Source organism: Rhinatrema bivittatum, chromosome 7 (assembly GCF_901001135.1).
Source record: "Rhinatrema bivittatum chromosome 7, aRhiBiv1.1, whole genome shotgun sequence".
In the NCBI taxonomy this organism is placed as follows: domain Eukaryota; kingdom Metazoa; phylum Chordata; class Amphibia; order Gymnophiona; family Rhinatrematidae; genus Rhinatrema; species Rhinatrema bivittatum.
The window spans coordinates 252,031,609-252,053,393 of record NC_042621.1 but is presented as its reverse complement, the minus strand read 5'-3'; the positions used below and the strand labels follow the sequence as shown (position 1 = coordinate 252,053,393).

At 41.6% G+C, this 21,785-nt stretch overlaps 1 long non-coding RNA gene across 2 annotated transcripts; it reads right to left on the bottom strand.

The window, feature by feature from the left end:
- Window positions 1–7,289: 7,289 nt before the first annotated feature.
- Window positions 7,290–19,679, bottom strand: LOC115094957. Of its 2 annotated transcripts, XR_003857647.1 has the most exons (4): window positions 16,754–16,866; window positions 14,842–14,867; window positions 7,844–7,943; window positions 7,290–7,425 (listed from the first exon to the last, which is right to left on the bottom strand). It is a non-coding gene; the product is annotated as an uncharacterized LOC115094957 (long non-coding RNA). The 2 variants fall into 2 exon arrangements; XR_003857646.1 differs by lacking the exons at window positions 7,844–7,943; window positions 16,754–16,866 and adding an exon at window positions 19,486–19,679.
- Window positions 19,680–21,785: the final 2,106 nt, after the last annotated feature.

Genomic DNA, 21,785 nt, shown 5'->3' with positions numbered 1-21,785 from the left:
GCTTTCCCTGCTAGAGTTTGAGGAACTTCTCCTGGAGTGACCCTTGTGACTATTTCATCTAAATGATCTATTACCTTGAAGGGCTGCCAATGAGCCTGCTGGTGCCTGTCCAGAGGTGTTGATGCTAGGATTTGTGGCATGCAGGGCGTCCCACAGGCCACAACACTCACTCCCAATGTCTCTCCAGTTTCAGCATGGCAGGGACAAAACAAGATCTAGCTTCCCACACTGCCATGCTGTGACAATCCAGCCTCTCCTTTGGCACGTGCATGCATGCAGTACCCAGATTTAAAGAGCCCATGGTGGGAAAGTGCCTGCGGTGTCTTCTGATGATGACATCCAGCTCTTCCTATAAAAGGTCTCCTCAGGTAGCTCACCTTTGCCTCAGCAACAGGTTTTCTGCATTGCAGTGCATGTTGCCAACATTCCCGAGTTCCTGCATCTTCAGCTTTTCTTCTCCTGCCTTGCCTTATGTTCTCTAGCCTTGCCTTACCTACCCTTGCCTCCCTCATCCAGCCTTGCTTTGCCTCTTCCAGCCTCATCCTTGATATGTTCTTGCTGCGAGCGTTTCGCTTGCTCGAGAAAGTGAATTCTTAGGCCACAACACAACTCCCTGGGCAAGGTTCCGGGGTGCGTGCCATGGGTAAGTGAGGCATATCTGAGCACGGGCTGGACAGGCTTGAAGACTTGGAACACTTGGACTTCTGCCGAACCTGTTTGCACAGAAATGAGATCCAGCAATGCAATGCTGGTCTCTGGGGTAGCCCTCCAGCCACTCAAAAGCCCTTTCAGACCTGCTGCATGGGAACGGCTAGTGGGTCAGGACAGATGGAGGTCAAGGACTTAAGATGACTCTGAAACAAAGACACAACAAGGCACTGAAGACTCAGACGAGATGAAGGTACTGAAGACTAGGAGGAGATAATGGCACTGAAGCTGCTTTGGTTCAGGTTCAGGATTCAGGTGCAGATGAAGCCCTGCACTGCAGCATACCCCATGGGCTAGTCACGGACCACAAAAAATGCAAAGCAGACTACAGGCTTGGGACATAACAAAGACTTGTAACTGGAAACATGGCAAAGACTGAGGAGAGTATGACACCGCTGCACGCCCTACACAGCCCCAGTGCTTGTCGCGGACCACACCAAAAGCAGAGCAGACACTGGGCTTGACTCTTAGACATGGTTAGACACTGGAACAAGGCACTCTGAGGGCCAGGAACAGGATTCATGATGCAGGAACTCAGAACCAGGGGTGAGACCCTGGCATTTAAAAGCAAGGGCCTTCCAGAGACTTGATCAGCAGACTTGAAGGCAAACCTTCATGCCACAAAGCGCTCTACACAACCTGTAGAGCTGGTTGTAGGCTACAACGGTGGCACAACTGGAGGGGAGGACAAGAAGAAGAGATGGAAGTAGGACAAGGAGATGAAGACTGGAACATCTAGACAAGGACTGGAACATCAGGACATTAGATCAAGCTGAAGAGACAGGGACTGTTGAGAGACCAGGAAGAGGAATGAAGAACACAGAGGAGCTCCCACTAAGAACAAGGGTCCTTTAAGAAGCAAGACTAGACCATTCAAGACTCCTGGAGGGCAAGCTGGAACAGGATTCCAGGAGCAGGAACTCCTTGTGAAGGCAACCAGAGGCAAACTGAAGAGCCCTTTTATAGGGCAAGTTGGCTGACATCATCAGGGAGGATTGTGGGGCTTTTCCCACCATGGGCCCTTTAACTCCTGGAGAGGTGAGTGCATGGCTAGGATTGCTGAAGCAGGAGCAGCATGACAGTGGCGTCTGGACTATGAAGAGAAGTCAGAATTCACAGCATTCCCAGCCGCATGGATGGTGGAGTCGGTGGCATCCTGCCACGAAAAGCAGCAGCGCAGGACCAGCGGCACAAGCTGCACCAGGAGGGTGGCAATGCTCCAGGCTGTGTCAGGAGGCATGAGCATACCAGGAAGGTGAGAGAGCTGCTCACAGGCTTGTCTCGTGGCAGTATTCACAACAGGTCTTCTCTCCTGGTCTTCTCCTGCTTCCTTCATCTAGCCTGCCTCGTCCAGCTTCATCATGTTCATCTCATCTAGTGTCTTCAGTATGTCTTCATCCTCCTTTGGCTTGACTCTCTAGTTCTAGACCAACTTCCTGGACCTAACCATGTTTTGCCTTCTGCCTGGATCTGACCATGTTTGTCTGCCACTTTGGACCTAACCTTATGCCTGGACCTGACCACGTTTTGCCCGCTTTCTGCCTGGATCTGACCACATCTGTTTACAGTCTGCTCTGATCTTGGTCTGTCTCTGACTCCATCTGCCCACTGCCTGTCCTGTCCCTAGTGTGTTATTGGACTCTTGCTCTTGTCTCTGCCCTAGGGACCTGCTGGCCACCAGAATCCAAGGGCTCAACCTGCAGGTGAGTTGGCTGGTATTGATGAAGCTCCAGTCTGTCCTGCTACAGGGCACATTTGCCAGCTGCCAGCAATGGCCTGTTGGGTTCACTTACAAGACAGTGTCAACTACTCCACAGCCCCAAGGGCTTATGCCAACCTTTATAGTTGGGATCACCAACTTTTGAAGAGCCCATACGATGATCTGTGATGTTCTCAGGTGCAGTGAGGGTGATGACCAGGTCCTTCAATGGCAGCTGTTGCTCTGCAGAAGGGTGAGCAGGAACAGCGATGTTACTACAGGAATCAGAGGAATACATTTCTCTGTGCACTGCCACCGAGTGTTATCTGATATGATGCTCTGCAAACAGTGTGCAAATCCAAGGCGCTCGTGCTAAACTTTCAAAAGGGAAACTTCTTAAAATGAGAAAAATTGTTAGAAAAAAACTGAAAGGAGCAGCTACAAAAGTAAAAAATGTCCAAGAGGCGTGGTCATTGTTAAAAAATACCATTCTAGAAGCACAGTCCAGATGTATTCCACACATTAAGAAAGGTGGAAAGAAGGCAAAACGATTACCAGCATGGTTAAAAGGGGAGGTGAAAGAAGCTATTTTAGCCAAAAGATCTTCATTCAAAAATTGGAAGAAGGATCCAACAGAAGAAAATAGGATAAAGCATAAACATTGGCAAGTTAAATGTAAGACATTGATAAGACAGGCTAAGAGAGAATTTGAAAAGAAGTTGGCTGTAGAGGCAAAAACTCACAGTAAAAACTTTTTTAAATATATCCGAAGCAGAAAGCCTGTGAGGGAGTCAGTTGGACCGTTAGATGATCGAGGGGTTAAAGGGGCACTTAGAGAAGATAAGGCCATCGCGGAAAGATTAAATGATTTCTTTGCTTTGGTGTTTACTGAAGAGGATGTTGGGGAGGTACCCGTAATGGAGAAGGTTTTCATGGGTAATGATTCAGATGGACTGAATCAAATCACGGTGAACCTAGAAGATGTGGTAGGCCTGATTGACAAACTGAAGAGTAGTAAATCACCTGGACCGGATGGTATACACCCCAGAGTTCTGAAGGAACTAAAAAATGAAATTTCAGACCTATTAGTAAAAATTTGTAACTTATCATTAACTTATCATCCATTGTACCTGAAGACTGGAGGATAGAAAATGTAACCCCAATATTTAAAAAGGGCTCCAGGGGCGATCCGGGAAACTACAGACCGGTTAGCCTGACTTCAGTGCCAGGAAAAATAGTGGAAAGTGTTCTAAACATCAAAATCACAGAACATATAGAAAGACATGGTTTAATGGAACAAAGTCAGCATGGCTTTACCCAGGGCAAGTCTTGCCTCACAAATCTGCTTCACTTTTTTGAAGGAGTTAATAAACATGTGGATAAATGTGAACCGGTAGATATAGTATACTTGGATTTTCAGAAGGCGTTTGACAAAGTTCCTCATGAGAGGCTTCTAGGAAAAGTAAAAAGTCATGGGATAGGTGGCGATGTCCTTTCGTGGATTGCAAACTGGCTAAAAGACAGGAAACAGAGAGTAGGATTGAATGGGCAATTTTCTCAGTGGAAGGGAGTGGACAGTGGAGTGCCTCAGGGATCTGTATTGGGACCCTTACTTTTCAATATATTTATAAATGATCTGGAAAGAAATACGATGAGTGAGATAATCAAATTTGCAGATGACACAAAATTGTTCAGAGTAGTTAAATCACAAGCAGATTGTGATAAATTGCAAGAAGACCTTGTGAGACTGGAAAATTGGGCATCCAAATGGCAGATGAAATTTAATGTGGATAAGTGCAAGGTGATGCATATAGGGAAAAATAACCCATGCTATAATTACACAATGTTGGGTTCCATATTAGGTGCTACAACCCAAGAAAGAGATCTAGGTGTCATAGTGGATAACACACTGAAATTGTCGGTGCAGTGTGCTGCGGCAGTCAAAAAAGCAAACAGAATGTTGGGAATTATTAGAAAAGGAATGATGAATAAAACGGAAAATGTCATAATGCCTCTGTATCGCTCCATGGTGAGACGCACCTTGAATACTGTGTACAATTCTGGTCGCCGCATCTCAAAAAAGATATAATTGCAATGGAGAAGGTACAGAGAAGGGCTACCAAAATGATAAGGGGAATGGAACAACTCCCCTATGAGGAAAGACTAAAGAGGTTAGGACTCTTCAGCTTGGAGAAGAGACGACTGAGGGGCGATATGATAGAGGTGTTTAAAATCATGAGAGGTCTAGAACGGGTAGATGTGAATCGGTTATTTACTCTTTCGGATAGTAGAAAGACTAGGGGGCACTCCATGAAGTTAGCATGGGGCACATTTAAAACTAATCGGAGAAAGTTCTTTTTTACTCAACGCACAATTAAACTCTGGAATTTGTTGCCAGAGAATGTGGTTCATGCAGTTAGTATAGCTGTGTTTAAAAAAGGATTGGATAAGTTCTTGGAGGAGAAGTCCATTACCTGCTATTAAGTTCACTTAGAGAATAGCCACTGCCATTAGCAATGGTTACATGGAATAGACTTAGTTTTTGGGTACTTGCCAGGTTCTTATGGCCTGGATTGGCCACTGTTGGAAACAGGATGCTGGGCTTGATGGACCCTTGGTCTGACCCAGTATGGCATTTTCTTATGTTCTTATGTTCTTAAGTTGAAGACACAGAAGCAGGAAATGCAACACATGAGTGGTTAAGTATGCAAATTTCTTTTGCAGTGAGTAGATGCCACTCCTTCCTCAAACTGTCACCAAGATGTGAGCTATGGCTTTCATGACAGTGATGAAAATAAGTCATTCCCATGGAGGAGGGGAGCCACAGTAAGAACAATAAGGGTTTTAGTGGGCACACTCTGTGCATCCCCTTGAGGAGAAGAGGACCAACAATGATGAGAATGGTGTCTATATCCCCTGTGCTCTTGCCTTTCTCATGAGTGTCTATGCCTAGGGCACTAGTGCTATCTGTATTGCTCAGGGGAATCCCAATGATGACCCTCAGAGGAGCTAGAGTTGTAGCCCCCATCATGTTCTAGATAGGTGATGGTCTGGGTCCTGACCCCCTGCTATGGCTATCAGCTTCACCATCTCGTATCGGGATCCTCTGAGGATCCTGCTCTTGTATCAGGCATGGAGCTTCTACCACATAATAACAGAATAATGATAGCAGAAAAAGACCAAATGGTCCATCCAGTCTGCCCAGCAAGTTTCTTATAGTAATAACTGCTGCTCTATGCAAGTTGCCCCCAAGTCTTATGTTATAGATAGTAATATTTACATTCAAAACCAAGCAACTGTCAAACCCATAACAAAATTACTGCTAACAACATTTTATGTGCCACAGGTCTGGATGGATAATGATCCAACTCAAGGTGCCTGTAGGGGCTGGTGTGTCACCCATGGAGAAAGCACCCTTCAAGAGACATACGCTGGGATCAACGTGCCTTCACTTTGCAGTTGAGGATCACCGACTCCCACCAGCATAATGGGCTGTGTGATATTATCCTGAGATGAAGATGCGGTGCTTTTACATGGATGGCCCCTTCCCCCAACTGCCCTGCCCAGTGCTAGGGACATCCAACTGCTGCTCAGGCACCTGAGTCTTAAAAGACAAATGAGAATCCAGTTGGATTCCCAAATCTCTAATTTCTTTTTGCACCAATATTTGAACATCATTAACATTTACAGAACATCCACTCTCTAATATTGGTGTTCTTTTTATCCTCTGAATCTCTATTTTCTGCAAATAATGCACATTATTTTCTGAAACGAATGAATCCTGAAAATGCACCAAAATGAAAATGTGCGATTCAGTTCAGATTGCCATTCATTTTAAAATGAATGCACAGCCTTAGAAAGTATTGCTATTAAAAATATTTTACTATCTTTGGAGACATAGCTTCATCTAGGATGGGAGAAGAAAGGCAAAAAACATTTTTAGGACAGGTTGAGAAATATCTTTCCCTAAAATGACAGGGTTTAAATAAATACACATTCTTAAATAGTAACATCAGCCACTAAACTTATTTCCAATTTAAATGCATAAAATGTATTTCATATGCAAGAGAGAAGAAATTTGAATAGGGATAGAATATATTATGTCTCATAATATGTGAAAGATACCTCTTTCATACCTGCATTTAACACAAATGCAAACAATACTATCTGCCTCCCTGTCTTCCACATGCAAAGGAATATTCTGATAAAATGAATGTTGGAAAATTCCTTACCTATTTTTATTGATTTCAGTCCTAGTTTAAGTGGCATTGCATAAATTAGAGACCACAGGAGAATAATTAGAGAATCTAAATGTATACTTTTCACTCCTTTAGATTAGAGAGGCCTTCAAATACCAGACATGCTGACTTTTTTTTTTTTAATCTAATGCTTATAATTTTGCAGTTTCTTAATTCCATTGCTGAATATTATCCCTAAGCCGTTTACCACCTGGGCAATAATAGCTATGGTGATGATTCTTGAATAGCTCAAAGCAGGAAAGTGACTAGAGGGAGGGAGGAAGGGAACGTTAAATTTCCTAAGTGCACCTAATGTTTTCCCTTGGTTTTCACAGCAGTCTGGTTGAAGGGAAGGCGTTTTCATATGTTAAAATTGCTGCTATTCTTGTAGACACAGTCATAGGATGATTGATGCTGCATGTTAAATGGAACCATTCTTTTTGAAAAGAAAAGATTTATATAGAGATTCTGTTTTTATCTTATAGTAAAATATATATGCACTTGTATTGAACCCATGGTTGTATACATACCAAGCATATCTCTCACAGTGACAAATGCAGTAGCATTTAACACTTGCCACATAAATAACGTTTAGCCACCAACATATTTTTTTGTAATTGCATGATGTCTTTATTAGTGAATTATGCATTCTCTTCTCCAGATGGTCATCACTTTTTCACAATACTAAAACATTCTAGGTATTGTTCTCTCATAGCGAACCTTTGTTTCATGTGAAAAATCATTTTGTCAGGTGAGAATTCTTTCCCTGTTCCTCTATGCCTGAGAGATGAGAAAAAAAAAACCAGGCACAATATATTAAAAGCATAAAACAGTTAAAGGGTGCCCTTCTACTTAGTCACTACTCCTAACAGCAGTAAGAAAACGTTCAGTTGCAGCATATTTCACGGTGGGATTGGTAACTGCAATATGGTACTTACGTCATGTAGAGACCATGTTATTAAAATATAGAATGCATATAGAAATATGCATTCAAATATGCATGCAAATTGTCACAATTATTTTTTCAGCATTTGTACAGCTCCCTAATGGGAAATAAAGTGACTTGCCCAAGGTCACAAAAAGTGCCAGAAGTAGGGTTTCAACCCAGGTCTCCTGGTTCCCAATCAGACTTTCCAGTCTTTCCTGAACTGGATGTAATTTCATTTGGTGCTCTGAAAGATGATTTGCTTTTTATTACCATTCAAATCAAACATAACTCTTCCTCTAATTTACATCCCTTGAATCATATTAGCTGCTTGAATGCAACTGCCTCATCAGAGTTGGTATCTTATTGTTGCCTGAAAGATACAATAGAATCATAAACTTTCAGTGGGTATAATTGACCCCAAGTCTCTTTTCATGCAGCCTTTTTCTGAAACAATTTTTTGAAAAAAGAAATTCTTTAAAGTGCATATATGGTGCTCTAATGTCAAAGTTCATAAATCATATCAAAATGCATAAAAAGTAAACTTCCCCAAGTTTATCATGTCAAAAAGAACCAAGATTTAATCCAGTGACCAGCTGTACTCACATACTGTGGGGAGAACAATGAAGTCCAAATGTAGACCATGTTTTAATATCTGCATCAGGGAACTTAAACACTTCCTTAAAAATACGTTCAAGAGAATTGTCAAAAACAAACATTCCCAACCCCCTTTTGTCTGCAAGAATGATTCTGGTGGCTGGCCCAGTTGCTCAGTTGGTAAGTACAATGCACTCCCATGTGGAAGTTCTCCAGGTTGAGCCTTAGACTAGATCTTCTGCTCCCTGGGTTGATGGAGCCTGACCCGGCCGGCCCCTGCGACGTCCCTGCCTCACCCAGACTCCGTCCCTGGCCCACCCTTTTTACCGAGCCCCTGCACTTCCACGTGTATAGGGAGACATGTGCGTGGCCGGGCCGATTTTAAAATATGCTCGGAGAGTGCATGACTCGGCCGCGCGCGCGTGCCAGGCTTTTTAAATTTGACCTTAACCAAGTATGTCTGAAAATAATCGGTTAGTTTTTTTTTTTAGTTATCCAGCCTTGAGTGGGAAGATAATTTCTGATTGAACCAGCTATCTTCAAAAGATATCTGGCTAGGTAGGCTGTGAAATACAAAAAAAAAAAAAAAAAAGGTTACCCATAGTTTAAGATTCAAGCACTAAGAGGCGTAACTACAGCTTCCAGAGAAACCGGGCTGGAAGTGCCAGGAGCAGTAAGAACTTTTCTCCCCGCAGGGTTTTTTTTAAGTGTTGGGGTGACGGGAGGAGGATGGTTTGGTGGGGTGGCCTGCACAGTAATTAAGCATACAAGTGGTGGGTGGCAGGGTCCAGGGTGGAAAACCTTTTTTTTTTCAAGAGAACCAGGGAAGAGGGGGGCCCCACCTGCGAACCCTAGAACAATTTTAATATTTAGGAGGTTATGTGGGGTAAGAGGTACATGGCCCAACAGGGCCATCAATGAAATTTGGGGGGAAGAAATTCGAGTTACAGGTCTCTCTCTCTCTCTCTCTTTTTTTTGTATTTCACAGAACTCCTTAACCAGATATCTTTAAAGATATCCATTTAAGTAGGAGGTTATCCAGTTATACCAAGATTAAATAACTTTAGACCTACTCTGATGCAAATCTAAAGTTATCTGGCTAACTTAGGGGTTTATTTTTCAAAGCATTATCGCATGCAATATAATGCAAATTAGGGGGAGGGGAGGAGTCGGGGCGGGGGAGGAGTCGGCCGCAGCACCGCTGCCGCGATAATGTGAGGAACATTATCGCCAGCAGTAGCGCAGCGAATAGCTACACCTTTTATGATGTCGCTATTTGCTGCGAAAGGCTGCAGCCGGCCCCACTGCGGCCAGCGAAATCGCACCACCACAGTGCGAACGGCTGCAGCCTTTCACAGGCCCACCCCCCTGGCCCCTTTTTCGTGGGATTCATCATTCCGCGAGGAATGATGAATCCTGCCCTTAGCCAGATAGAACTGAAATTCAGCTAAGTTAGCCAGATAACTTAGGAAATCCTGGATTCTTCTTTATCTGGCTAGATTTTAGACAGATATGGACTTATCTGGATAAAATGTACACAGATAAGTGGTTCAATATACAAAAACTTGCCACTTAGACAAATCACTTGTGAGTGATTGTCTAAATGGCTTTGAATATTGACCTCTTAGTTTCTAGTGGGGTTCAGAATCTGGTTTTTATCTAGATTTGAGATTATCCCTTAAACCTCAGATAAAAGGGCTGTTAAAACAGCTTTTATTAAAACTAAAAATATGTCCATTAAAATTTTCTACTTCTAGAGTTATTTAGACTATTGCAATTCTTTGTTCATTAACTTGCTAAAGAAAATGTTGCATGTATTATAATAGTTCCAAAATGCAACAGTAAGGGTGACTATGGGGGTAGATTATTGTGAAAGTATTACCTGCAGGATGAAGGAGCTGTATTGTCTAACCAATAAAAAATAATTAATTTTAAAATTTTAACTTTAATCCATGCAAAAATTCAGAAATTCTCACAGAGGCATGCCAAAAGATTGCAAATAGGAGCTAAATACATATTTAAAAGCCGGGCAGACAGGGTAAACCCCTGGGGAACTCTCGAAGTCACGAGATACCCCCTTGACTTTTTCCCATTTCTCCAGACATGTTGCTTTCTATTTTGAATATGTTTGGAACCATCTAAGAACTGGGCCTGAAATGCCAAACTCTCTCAATCGAAGTAATAGAATTGAATGGCCGACAGTATCAAAATGCTGCTGTACTATCCAACATTACCAAAAGATAACTACAGCCATTATCAAAACTCGGCCTGATAATATCCATGAGAGAGATCAGGAGAATCTCAGTATTAAAAGTCTTTCTAAAACCATATTGAAAATGGTTAAAAACATCACTATCATCAAAAAAACGGTCTCTAATTTGTTTAAAACTAGGCCCTGTCGGACCATGCCCTCTTCACCCCCTCAACTCCTTAAAATATTAATAAGACCGCTCCCCCCCATCCTGGTGTATCATGAATTATAAAATCAGATTTAGATTTAGATTTTTTTTTTTAATTCTGCTTTTCAGCACTTCAAAGTGTACATCTAAGCAGATTACATTCCCTCCCAGCCACTCACTCATCCACAAGGGTTTACGATATCACAGCACCCACACCCCCTTCCCCTGACCCTCCCCCCCCCCCAGCCCCCACGATACCTTAAATTATATTGCCGGGAGCAAGGGACCGTATCACCCCGCTGCCAGCGCTTCTTCACTGCTCTAAGAGAGACAGCTCAGGGAGCCTAAGCTTCCAGCATTGTCGCTAGCTCCCTGCTTATATTCAAATATAGCTGGTTAGGTTTTAAAGTTGTCTGGCTACATGTAGCTGGATAACATAAGCAAGTATATTCAGTGGGACATTTATCCCACTGAATATACAGGACAAGTTATCCGGCTAACTTTACCTTGATAACTTGTCCATTAAAGAGCCTACTGAATATTGGCTTCGAGGTATAAAAAAAATGTACAATCATAGCTCGCCATAAAAAAACACTCCTGAAAAATTATGATTTTTTTTATTTAAAGTAAACACACTGGTGCAAAGCTCAAATAAAGAATCATTTTCAACTGTGGATACAGTAAACTGTGCTTGAAAAAGAGGTTCACATAATGATTTGCTTAAGAAGTGGAGCATCAGATGTAATAAAATAAGTCCACAGTGTAGGACAGTGTTTCCCAATCAGTGTACCATGGCATACTGGTGTGCCTACAGACCTGACCAGTTGTGCCACAGAAAAGTCTCCATTATCTAGGCTCTGCTCTCAGCATTTCAGCTAATACTTAGGTTCTGCTCTAAGCATCTCACTACAAGAGTCACCAGTGGCTGTTAAACATGTATGAACTCCTTTCTAAGAACCTGTGCAATCATGTATGCCCCTTCTTCCTAACTGTAGCATGAGCCCTTGAGTATGATTATTAATGGCCAGCATGCAGGATATAGATAGCTGGTTCCTGCATTGCACAGCACACACATTGCACACAGCACCTCCTTCTCTTCCTCCTCCTCTTAGTCCTTCTAGCCTCTGTCTTACCCCCAGGCTAAGTGAAATGGGAAGAGCGTGCACAGAACACTGAATGTGATTCATTTTAAGTGTTGGGGGCAGCAGCAGTGGAGTAGCTATGGCAGCCACATGCTGCAGCCCAGATAAGACAAAGCCAGTTGCCCACACTACACTAACTTCTTCCTTATCCTTCACTTGTATCTAAAGAGCTGATCCATCATGATGGGTTCATGAGTGTCTCCACCCTCTCTCCCTTTGTTTTAAAATTTGGAAGAGAGACTGGCGGGGCTTTAGTGCTTCCTTAGCTCTTCTTTTGGCCATATGAGTCCTCTCTTTGTCCACACTACCTGCTCCATGGAAACTGGTATACCACACAAAATTGTTATTAAAGTAGGTGAGCCTTGGAATGCAAATGGTTAGGAAATCCTGATATAGGGAACCTATTAAAAGATCTTCAAAATATATGCAGCCCCAAAGACTAGAAAACGAACAGACCCTTAAAGAATTATCTTATGCACGCTTTGTTGATGGCGGCATCTTTTGCCATTTTTGCATTGTTACCATCTGTTATAAAATTGCTGTCTAATATGTGTGGGTAAATTTACAGTTTAGTCCTATAGACTAAGTCTATATGCATGTCAGTTTACCCGCAGTGAGCAAGAGTGTTCCCCGGATTAGAGATGAGGAGTGCAAACTTTTGCATTTTTCAAAAGTCTGCATGTAAATTTTCTTGAAAAAGATTCTGTGCCCAAATTAGCAGTTAATTAGGGGCACTTCCAGTTGTAACATTGGCACCAAAATTGACATGACAGCATTTGAAAGGTGAGTGACGCTTTGCACAATGGGGCAGCATTGGTGCTGTCTTTACTTAATCTAATTTATTTTATATTTTAAACATGGAAACATATATACAAGATATTGATGTGCTATATAAGTCGATCAAAGTTTTGAAACGCAGACCATTTCAGAGTGATGACTTCAGCTGTTTATTAAGCTAAGTCTTTTAATTGCAAAAAAATATATTTTCTTAAAAATATGCCATTGTTTGGACTTTAAAAGCCAAATGATTATTGAAAGGGCAAAGAAGGCTGAAGAAACCAGTAGTGCCTATTATGATGGCTAATTGATTATTGGGTGGAGAAAGATTCTTACTGTCATCATTAAAATTAGAGATATTCATCTAAAATGAAATGAGAAATTGTAATGAAAATTTTAATTTTTAATTTGCTTCAATTTATTTTTAAAACTAAATTTAAAAAAAATGAAAATGTGTTCATTTTGTTTTAAAATATTGTTCAATGATGACCAAAAAAACAAAAAAAAACCCCTCCCAAGCATCTCCTCTATCTCACCCAGCCCTCAAGACCTCTTACCGTATTTTTCTTTTTCTTCATGGGCCAAGAGCAATTCCCAGCCAGTCCTGTCCTGCCAGTGAATACTTTTTACGCAAGATGCTGGCAGACAAAGGTTGGCATCGTTGTTTGTTCATTCATTCCATACAAAATGGCACCAGGCAGACCCAGACCCAGGACAGTGCCATTTGTATAATAAACTAACAATGTCAACCTTGCCAGCACCATTTGTCAGCATACCTCCAGCAGAGCAAAAGCCACCATGAAAGGGGAGTTTTCCGGACATTTTTCTTTTGGGGTTTTTTTAATTCCTCATTTTTTAAATTGAATTTGTTGTTTTAGTTTTTGTTTGCAATACATGAAAGAAAAAAGAAATGCAAAATGAAATGCCAAAAATGTCTATACACACCCCATGTGTAAAATGTGCGCAAGTAGTTTTGGTGGGATAATTTTCCAAGGGAAAGTATGCTCATATTTTCTCCTTGAAAAAAGATGTAACATCTGCCTATTTGATTGAAAATTGATGTGGGCTGTTACAAAATTATTCCCTGTGAGAGCAGATTTTAAAAGTGTTCATAGAAAATGGAAGCTTACAGTACATTGGCATTCCTGCATGCATGAGAAACAGGGTGGTTTCTGAGGCATCCCTAAGCAATCACATAGGTGCTGCGCCCCCATTAAATTCACAACTCACGCATTAGCACATTTTCCGAGAGGTGCACAAAATGGAATATGAGTTACAGTATGTGCATGTTTTTTCCTTTGCTCATCAAAATGTAAAAATAAACGTGCATAAACATTATTTCAGATATGAAACAAAATAAACCCAGTTTTGGGAGGTTTGTTAGACTTTTCAAAAGACCAAAAAAAAATAAAGGATGTTGTAATACATTTCCAGATACTATAAATCTTCATTGGTACTTTAAAAAAAATAAGTAGCATAAAATATATTCTCCAGGATCAATACGGTTAGTAGAACTGCAATACAAAATAAACACCGGAAATGTAAACCAAATTCTATTTATATATCTCTGCCTAACTTGCAAATGAGAAAAAAGTCAGCATTGCTTATTAAAACATTTTATCATTAGCATTACTGCACCGTTCAAGTGTTTGCCTAATGATAATTTTAGTAGGCCTGCCAATAAGTATGCAAGATGGAAATGGCAGTGGTTTTGTACATTTTTAGCAAATAGCACAGTCTGCGTGTATGTGTGTGTGTATTTGTCTTGTGTGAACATGCAGCAAATCTTTAGTTATGGAAATAGGTTTCTATTTTACTCAAAGGAGGGCGGTGCAGAGCAGTGTAGACTCCATTTGAGGTGCAGTTTTTATTTTAGTCAAAGGAGAGCAGCACAGAGCAGCATAGGCTCCCTTTGATGTGCAGTTTTATGTCTGTTTAAATCAGAGTTGCGGACTTGCTCCATTTCTTTCACAACAGATTGATTCTGTTCTGGTTTTTACCCTTTTGCATGCAGGGACTTGTAATTCTGATTTTCCTTGAATAAAAAGTAGGACTATGAGTTCATGCGAGTAATGGGGTGAAACTAGGATGAGATCAACCTGTCCTGAAAAAAACAGAGCCAGTCAACAACCCAGGTTCAAATATGAAATGAGGGTTACAAAATGTGCTTCATTAATGCGTATATTACGTGGAAAATGTTTACCATGGGTCCAGTTCAGATTCTTAGACACCAGCACACATTTCCCATATCAAAATCTAAAGGAGGGTGTGCATGAGCCCACATTTTTCCCAAACCATGAAAAACTGGAGGAAAAATAAAAGATATTAGAAATTCCAGCTGTGGACCTAGACTTACCTGGTTTCCAAAGCTGTGGTATTCTCCTGCAAGAAGATGAAAACAAGGTTTTTTTCTTTTTCACAAACTTCATTACATATAACGCATGATAAGAGAAAATGAAATGTACAAGAATTAACTCTACATTTCTATGATGTCTAAGGTCTGCTACACTGGAGATAACAAATAGCAGAAGATATGATGAGTGCCTGGATTGCCCTCAGGTTGCTTAATTAAACTTGGATTATAGATTCAATTCCCATATCCATCCAGGCTCAAGATGAGTTAACAGTTCTGGTACTGTAGGTATATCCCTGCCCAAGAGGACTTACAATCTAAGTTGTACCTGAGGTAAGGGAGCGTGAAGTGACTTGCCCAAGGCCACAAGGAGCGTCCTTGGGAGAAGTAGAATTCAAACCTTGGTTTCCCTTGCTCTTAGTCTTCTGCTCTAGCCACTAGGCTACTCCTTCCAGAAACAAGGGTTAAAAGTGCTTTCTTTATTAACTTATTTCCTTTATCTTTTGGGAAACGCTGTTTTGATTAAAGATTTAAGAAAATACTACAGTGGTACTTTTGTTGATATTAAATTCATGCAGAAAATTCTTTCTAGAAGTACACTACAGCAAGTGGCATTGAATATCGTAATTTATGTCTCAGTCCACAAAAAGAGTGTTTTATTGTCTCAAATAGCAAAATACTCAAAAATACAGAGAGAGAAAATGAGATCTAACAATTAGCAGGAACCACACTTATCACAATGAAATGTCCCTGTTGGACATTTGTTTGGAAAGCACTTGTGAGACCATGCCAGGTCCAGAAGAGAGCATGGAAGAACCTGTGTGATTCAGATAAGTCACAATGTTGTTTTAAATGGTCCCCGCTGCAGTCAGACATGAAAAATCAGCTGATGTCAGGGCATTTTCTTTACAGTATATAAACATTTTTTTTTTTTTAAATGGAGTAGTTTTTCCATGATATACAAGGGGTTTTCACCTGTAATTTTTCAACGATGCCAATATTGGAGCAGTGATTCAGTTTTGTGAAAGGTGAATGATAGACAAGAGCGGGTGTGGGAGCTCTGTCTTCCTACCTTCTGGCTTGCTGACACTTTTGAAAAATGAAATTGTGATAAGTGTGGTTTGTATGTTGCCAATCCCTGCTAATTGTTAGAGCTTGTTTTCTGTCTCTGTATTTTAAGTATATTGTAATTTATTATATGTCAGCCAGGTAACTGTTTGGGAAATAACAGTGAAATGTCATGACCAGTAATGAATATGCATGAAATAGATTTGCATACAGTTGAGGCAGTGTGTTTTTCATGCATATTTATTAGGGTATACTATAAACCCAAATGGTTGGGGTCCTCAAGGATCGGAGATGCCCACCCCTGACACAAATTCAAAGTGAGAATAAAAACTGTTTACAGGGAGCCAGCCCAATGTTATGCACTGCCATGCGGATGACTTGGGTTTGATTTTTGGGTCAGGTCTTCCATTCCCCAAGTCATCTAGAGCTAGGCGATGCTGTCCCTGGTCATCATGCAATGGTGACACCTAATGGTCAGATTCAGGGCCCATGATTACAGGGTTCTGGGAGGAGCCTTGTATATGGCCCCCAGTCACAGACTCTCACTGCAATGACTTAGCTAAGTGAGTTGGGAAGAGATATAGGAGTAAGGAAAAAACATTAGGTATTTGCAAATGAAGGTAGCCCAACAGAAGCCAGCTTTGATGAAGCCAGAAGCCAAAAGGAGTACAAAAACTTTCAGACCCCCTCCCCTCCTAAAAACAAAATTGTCTATTAATAGCAACACTTACAATGTTCTCATGGCAGGGAACTATAATCCAGTTTGTATATAACAACATGCAACTCATCCACAATATTTATAAAATGATTGTTAGGGAGTCCAAAGTATCATCAATATGTGACTCACAAATAAGGAGACTGACCAGAAGGCCATTTTTCTGGCTAGTCCACATCTTTTCCAATCTGACAAAGCTTTTACTAAAAGGTTTTTCTTTTTTTAACATAGAAACTGAAATGCGGTCTCGGCAATCTGCAGCATCCTGTAGATATGCAATAGGTTGCTGTGGCAATCAGTAATTATTGAATTCTTGAAGTCAATAGTGGTAACCATGGTAACATGGGGCATGTTTGTGGGTGTGGCACTGTTGTAGATTGAGCGGTTGGCACTGTAAAGAAATCTACTGGACTACGTCCTGACACAACCATGCTCTCTCTTGCCTTCATAATCCCCTCTTTGATGTACCTATTTGTTGCGCCATCATACATGTGTGCTCTACAACTATTAAGTAACTTTGGCACTTTGAACCAGTTCTCTTATTTTAAAATCTTCTTTTTGTAAGGAAATAAATATAGAAATTCTAGATTGTTTAGGGAACGAGGGATAAGAAAAAAAAGTAGGAATGACTCAGAAGGGTAGATGTGCAAATCCACGTTAAAGGAAGCAAAATATTGCGCAATTTGGGCTAGCCACATTGTGTGTTACCATATTGTTTATTGTTAATATCTGCAAAAATAAGTCATGCTAAAATTATTGCATTAATGGCGTGAAGCAGTGTGGTGAAGTAGACAAGGCGCAGGGATGTCATATACCTTTAAAGATAGTGATGTAGCTCAAATGAGCATGCCCAGTGTAAAATATTTTGTCTTCTGATATCCACCCCCCAACCCCCCAAAAAAATAAAAAAAAGGCAGGAGCAGAATGTGGCAATCCTGTGAGGAGGGAAGTCCCTCTTGACTTAAGTGTTGAAGGATTTGTCTATTGTTGGTAAATATGTTGCGACTGTTGAATGTGATTGCCTTTTGTCTTTTTCCTTCTCATCCAGTTCTTAGTCTAGTTTTGGTTTTTTTTTTACTTCAGTGGCTATGGGAGTATAAGTGAGTGCAACCAGTGCCAGCCGTTAGTTGCAACCGGTGCATAGGGTTTGGGTTTTACAATACTTTATCTGTTACTGGTCTGTGTTGAGGGATGAGTGGCAGGAACAGGAAAGTGCTAGTTAAGTAGAAGTAAGTGTAGGGGGACTATCAGAGTGCAAGACGGTTACAGAATGAGCAGAGGAGATGGCAGGAAGCTTCAAGCCCAAAGCTGCCAGACTTTGGTTACGCCAGTCAAGATTTTGTGCTTCATGCCTGTAGTTGGTTGTTTCGCAGCAGGGGGGGGTTGCATTGTGGAAGGCAAAACATCAATTGCAGGTTTATTTTTTTGTCATACTTTCCAGTCCTCTTTTCCTGGTACTTAACATTGCATCTGACACTCTTTCAGTCTCTTATTACCTCTCTGGAGAAACAGATATCTAGATTGTGAGCTTCAGTTCCTGAAAGGGATTGCTTAGCAACACTAGCGGGGTCAATATTCAAAAGACCTACCCAGCTAAAACTATCATTTTAAGCTGGTGAATCTCGACCACTTAAAATGCCTCCTTTTTCCCCACGTAAAATCGCTACTAGCATGAATTTAGCCAAGCAAGAAAGGAGCTGGGTCAGGGCATTCCCGGAGTGGACTTTTCAGATTTAGCCGGTGAGCAGGAGCCAAGAGAACGATGCTCTCAAAAGGGACAGATACAGCGATGCTGGAGCCAAAGCAGAGTTTATTACAAAGCAACAACAACTTAGGGAAAACTGAGTCGGTCAGGGCTCCTGTCCTCAGCATAACACGATGTACTTTCTGGATCGTAGCCACTGTAATGGTTTTAATGTACCAAAACACTAAGGTTTCCCTTTGTGAAAAGAGGGACCAAATACCTCTAACCCTAATTAGTGTGTTTCTGTAGCCCCTGGCCATTTGCTCCTTGAGGCTGTTATACAGTTGTATGGCTACAGACATTCAAGCGTTTTATTCTGTAACTCTAGCACAGCACTTTCCTTAAGGTACTAGGACTGGGCTGCTACAAGATAGCACAAATTCAAAGCGTCCAGCAGATCCCTCAGGCTGCTGAGGGCCCAGCCAGGTGCTACCCAAGTCAGAGTGACACCACGAGGGATTTTTAGACCAGGAAAAATCCCCTTCTCATTGATCCAAACTGTCGTACCTGGATCTCTGGGTTTACCACAGCCACTCTCTGCTGGAGTCCTTGCACCTTGGCTCTCCACAGACTTTGCGGACCAGAAGTCTTTCCTAGGGGAGAATAGGGTGCAGCTTCACGAGTCAGTATTTTCCATTTTCACACTTCCTCCTTGAATCCCGAGTTTCCCTACCAGCACCTTGATTAGGTGGTTTAGGGAAATCGTTCCTGACTCCGTTTCTTGGGAGGGAGCACTTACTTGCTGTGTCGCAGTCAAATCCAGCAATATTATTCATCAGCGCTACCCGGCTGATTCTGTGCAGACACGCGAATACCTTCCCTAAATCCTACCCACACAACATTTGTGCATGCAGGTTTAGCTGGCTATTCATTGGCACTTTTAGCCGTATAAGTGCCCACTGAATATCCAGCTAAAGATAACCAGGTAAATGTACCTATTTATTTTTATCCACTCAGCAGGCTTTTAGATATTGACCCTCCCTATCACCTCATTGTTTTTACCATTTCCTGCAGTGCTGGGATCTGACTGACTTTCTGCATTTTCTGTTGAAGCATCTTTTGGGCTGTTAACCACCAAATATCTCTCTGTTTCCATTTTCTTTCTTCACAGTAGACTCACCACTAATATGATGATGTGGATTGCTTTGCTATGGGTTTTCATTTTCAGGAATAGTTGGAGTCGTCAGACACTGTCTCTTTAAGGCTTGGCACGGTGGCAGTGGGGCTGTTTTTTCAGCAGTTTCACTTTCTTTCTCCGTAATAACAGGACGCATGTCTTCATATGCCTCAAATCCCCACAAGACAAAACATCTCATTCCTGCGGTAGAGAAAAAGATCATATACTTGATATAATCAGGCTCCACAGCGAATGCACCTGCAATCCCAGCGTTATTATTGCTTAACATCTTGTATATAACCTGTCTCCTGAAAAAAAACCCCCACTCAGTTCTCTCTTCTTACAGCCTGCATTTATGGGGTGAGCAGGGGATGCAGCGCTTCCACATGGCATCACAGATCAAGGGACAATTTGTAAACTGTTCGCATTGGCACAACAACCGAAGGTACCTTTTAATCTGTGGACTTTATACCAAATTTCAAATATAAAGAAAATGTGTCCTTTCACTTTGCAACTTGTTCCAGGCATAAAGTATCCATGGACATTTGCACCTGGTTTTTTTTTCTGTGGGTAGGTTTTCTATGGAAAATGATTTGTATAGACTTGAAAATACAATATACTGTAATTATTTATTTACGAGCACCTCTATTCTACTGTTCCTAAGTAATCTTCCACTCACTGGATCACAATAGAAAAGCATATAAAGTACAATCATATAAGACATAAACATGCATCATAAAACAGAATGACAGACTAAAACTAGCCACAAAAAATAGACAATAAAATGTCTAACCCCAGAAGGCTCCATTTAAGAGATCATAACTGAGAAATCAGGAATACAGATCTCCTTCTTTATTAATGAAACTCAAAAGCCTGCTGCAAAAGGATCACTTTCATGCTTTTCCAAAAGGCCAGATAGCCTTTTTCTTCTCTTGAGCTCTAATGGATGAGGACTCCACAGCCTCTGGCTTGCTATGAAGAACGATCTCGTACATGTTTCAATGATAAAGCATTTTGCAGCAAGGGGAGAAAAAGAATGGCTCTCTCTGAAAATCATAAGTGGAGGGAGGGAACAAATTCCTCCAACACAGCTCTTTCCCTTGAAATGCCGCGGTACAGACCTAAGGATTTTAAACTTGATTCGCAGAGCTGTTGAAAGCCATTGAGGGCCTCTTAATGCCAGGGTGATTCACTGGCAGTATCCTGTAATAATGTGGGCATAAGTTGAAGGATCAAGGACTTTTGACTGCCTAAATCGATGGAGAATGTGAACACTTTGTCAGTAGTGCTGTCCTTTTGCCAGCAGGGGCCCTCAGTGGGTTATCCTCCATGCCACCTCAGTCCTCCAAGCTCCTCCTGCTGGTAGCCATGTTGACAGCAGTGACTCAGCACTGCCACTCCCTGCCTCATCTTGTAGTCTCCTGTATTCCACATTGTGGCCATTCTAACTCTGGCTTCAGTCCTTAGCCTTAGCTCTTGTTTGGCTTTCTGTTTATTTTGCTTTCTGTTCTTTGTATGGCCCCAGTATAGTGACCTTTTTGTTTGTACTTGCACTGTTCTGTTTAATTTCCTTATCCGTTTGGCCCTGGTGTTGTGGCCTTGTGTTTTGTTAGTTCTGTGTCTGTCCTATCTTACCTGTCTGTATTTGTTTGTGGACACTTTCGTGTTCCTTGTTTCCCTGCAGTCTTGCTGACCTAGTGGTCCCGCAGAACCTGGAGGTTCAACCCAAGGTGGGAGGTGGCCAGTCAAGCAGAAGATCCTGTCCTGCATAGCATGTTCCTGAGTTCAGCGTGCCCCTGCCCCAGGGGTTACCTTATAACCAGGACCTGTACCCTGACAGAATAATCAATCTACACGTATCGCCAGCACCCACCCTAGGTTATGAGGTCACACTGTGCTTTGGGTTTGGCTTTGGGTTTGGAGGGGGTTGAATGGAAATGAAAACTATGCAGAGGCAGGCTGACAGCAGTGGAGCTGAGCAAGTAACAGCACTGCAGCAGAAGCCTCATGTGGCTTAGCAGAACGTCAGTCACTGAAAATCAGGTGTGCCTTAGAATCACTATGCAAAGAAAATTTGAATTCCTCCATGTGACAGACTTCCTTCTATCATATCTTACATAAGCTCTCCTGAATATGCCACCCTATGTGTTTCCCTATGATCACTGTAAACTACAATCCTAATGTAAGAGGAATTTAATTGTAAATTTGATTGCAATCTGCCCTGAAACTAGCTTGGAATAATAAATGTTCATAAATTAATAAATACAACAGGTCAGAAAGGAGGTAGTACAGCTCCAGAGCAC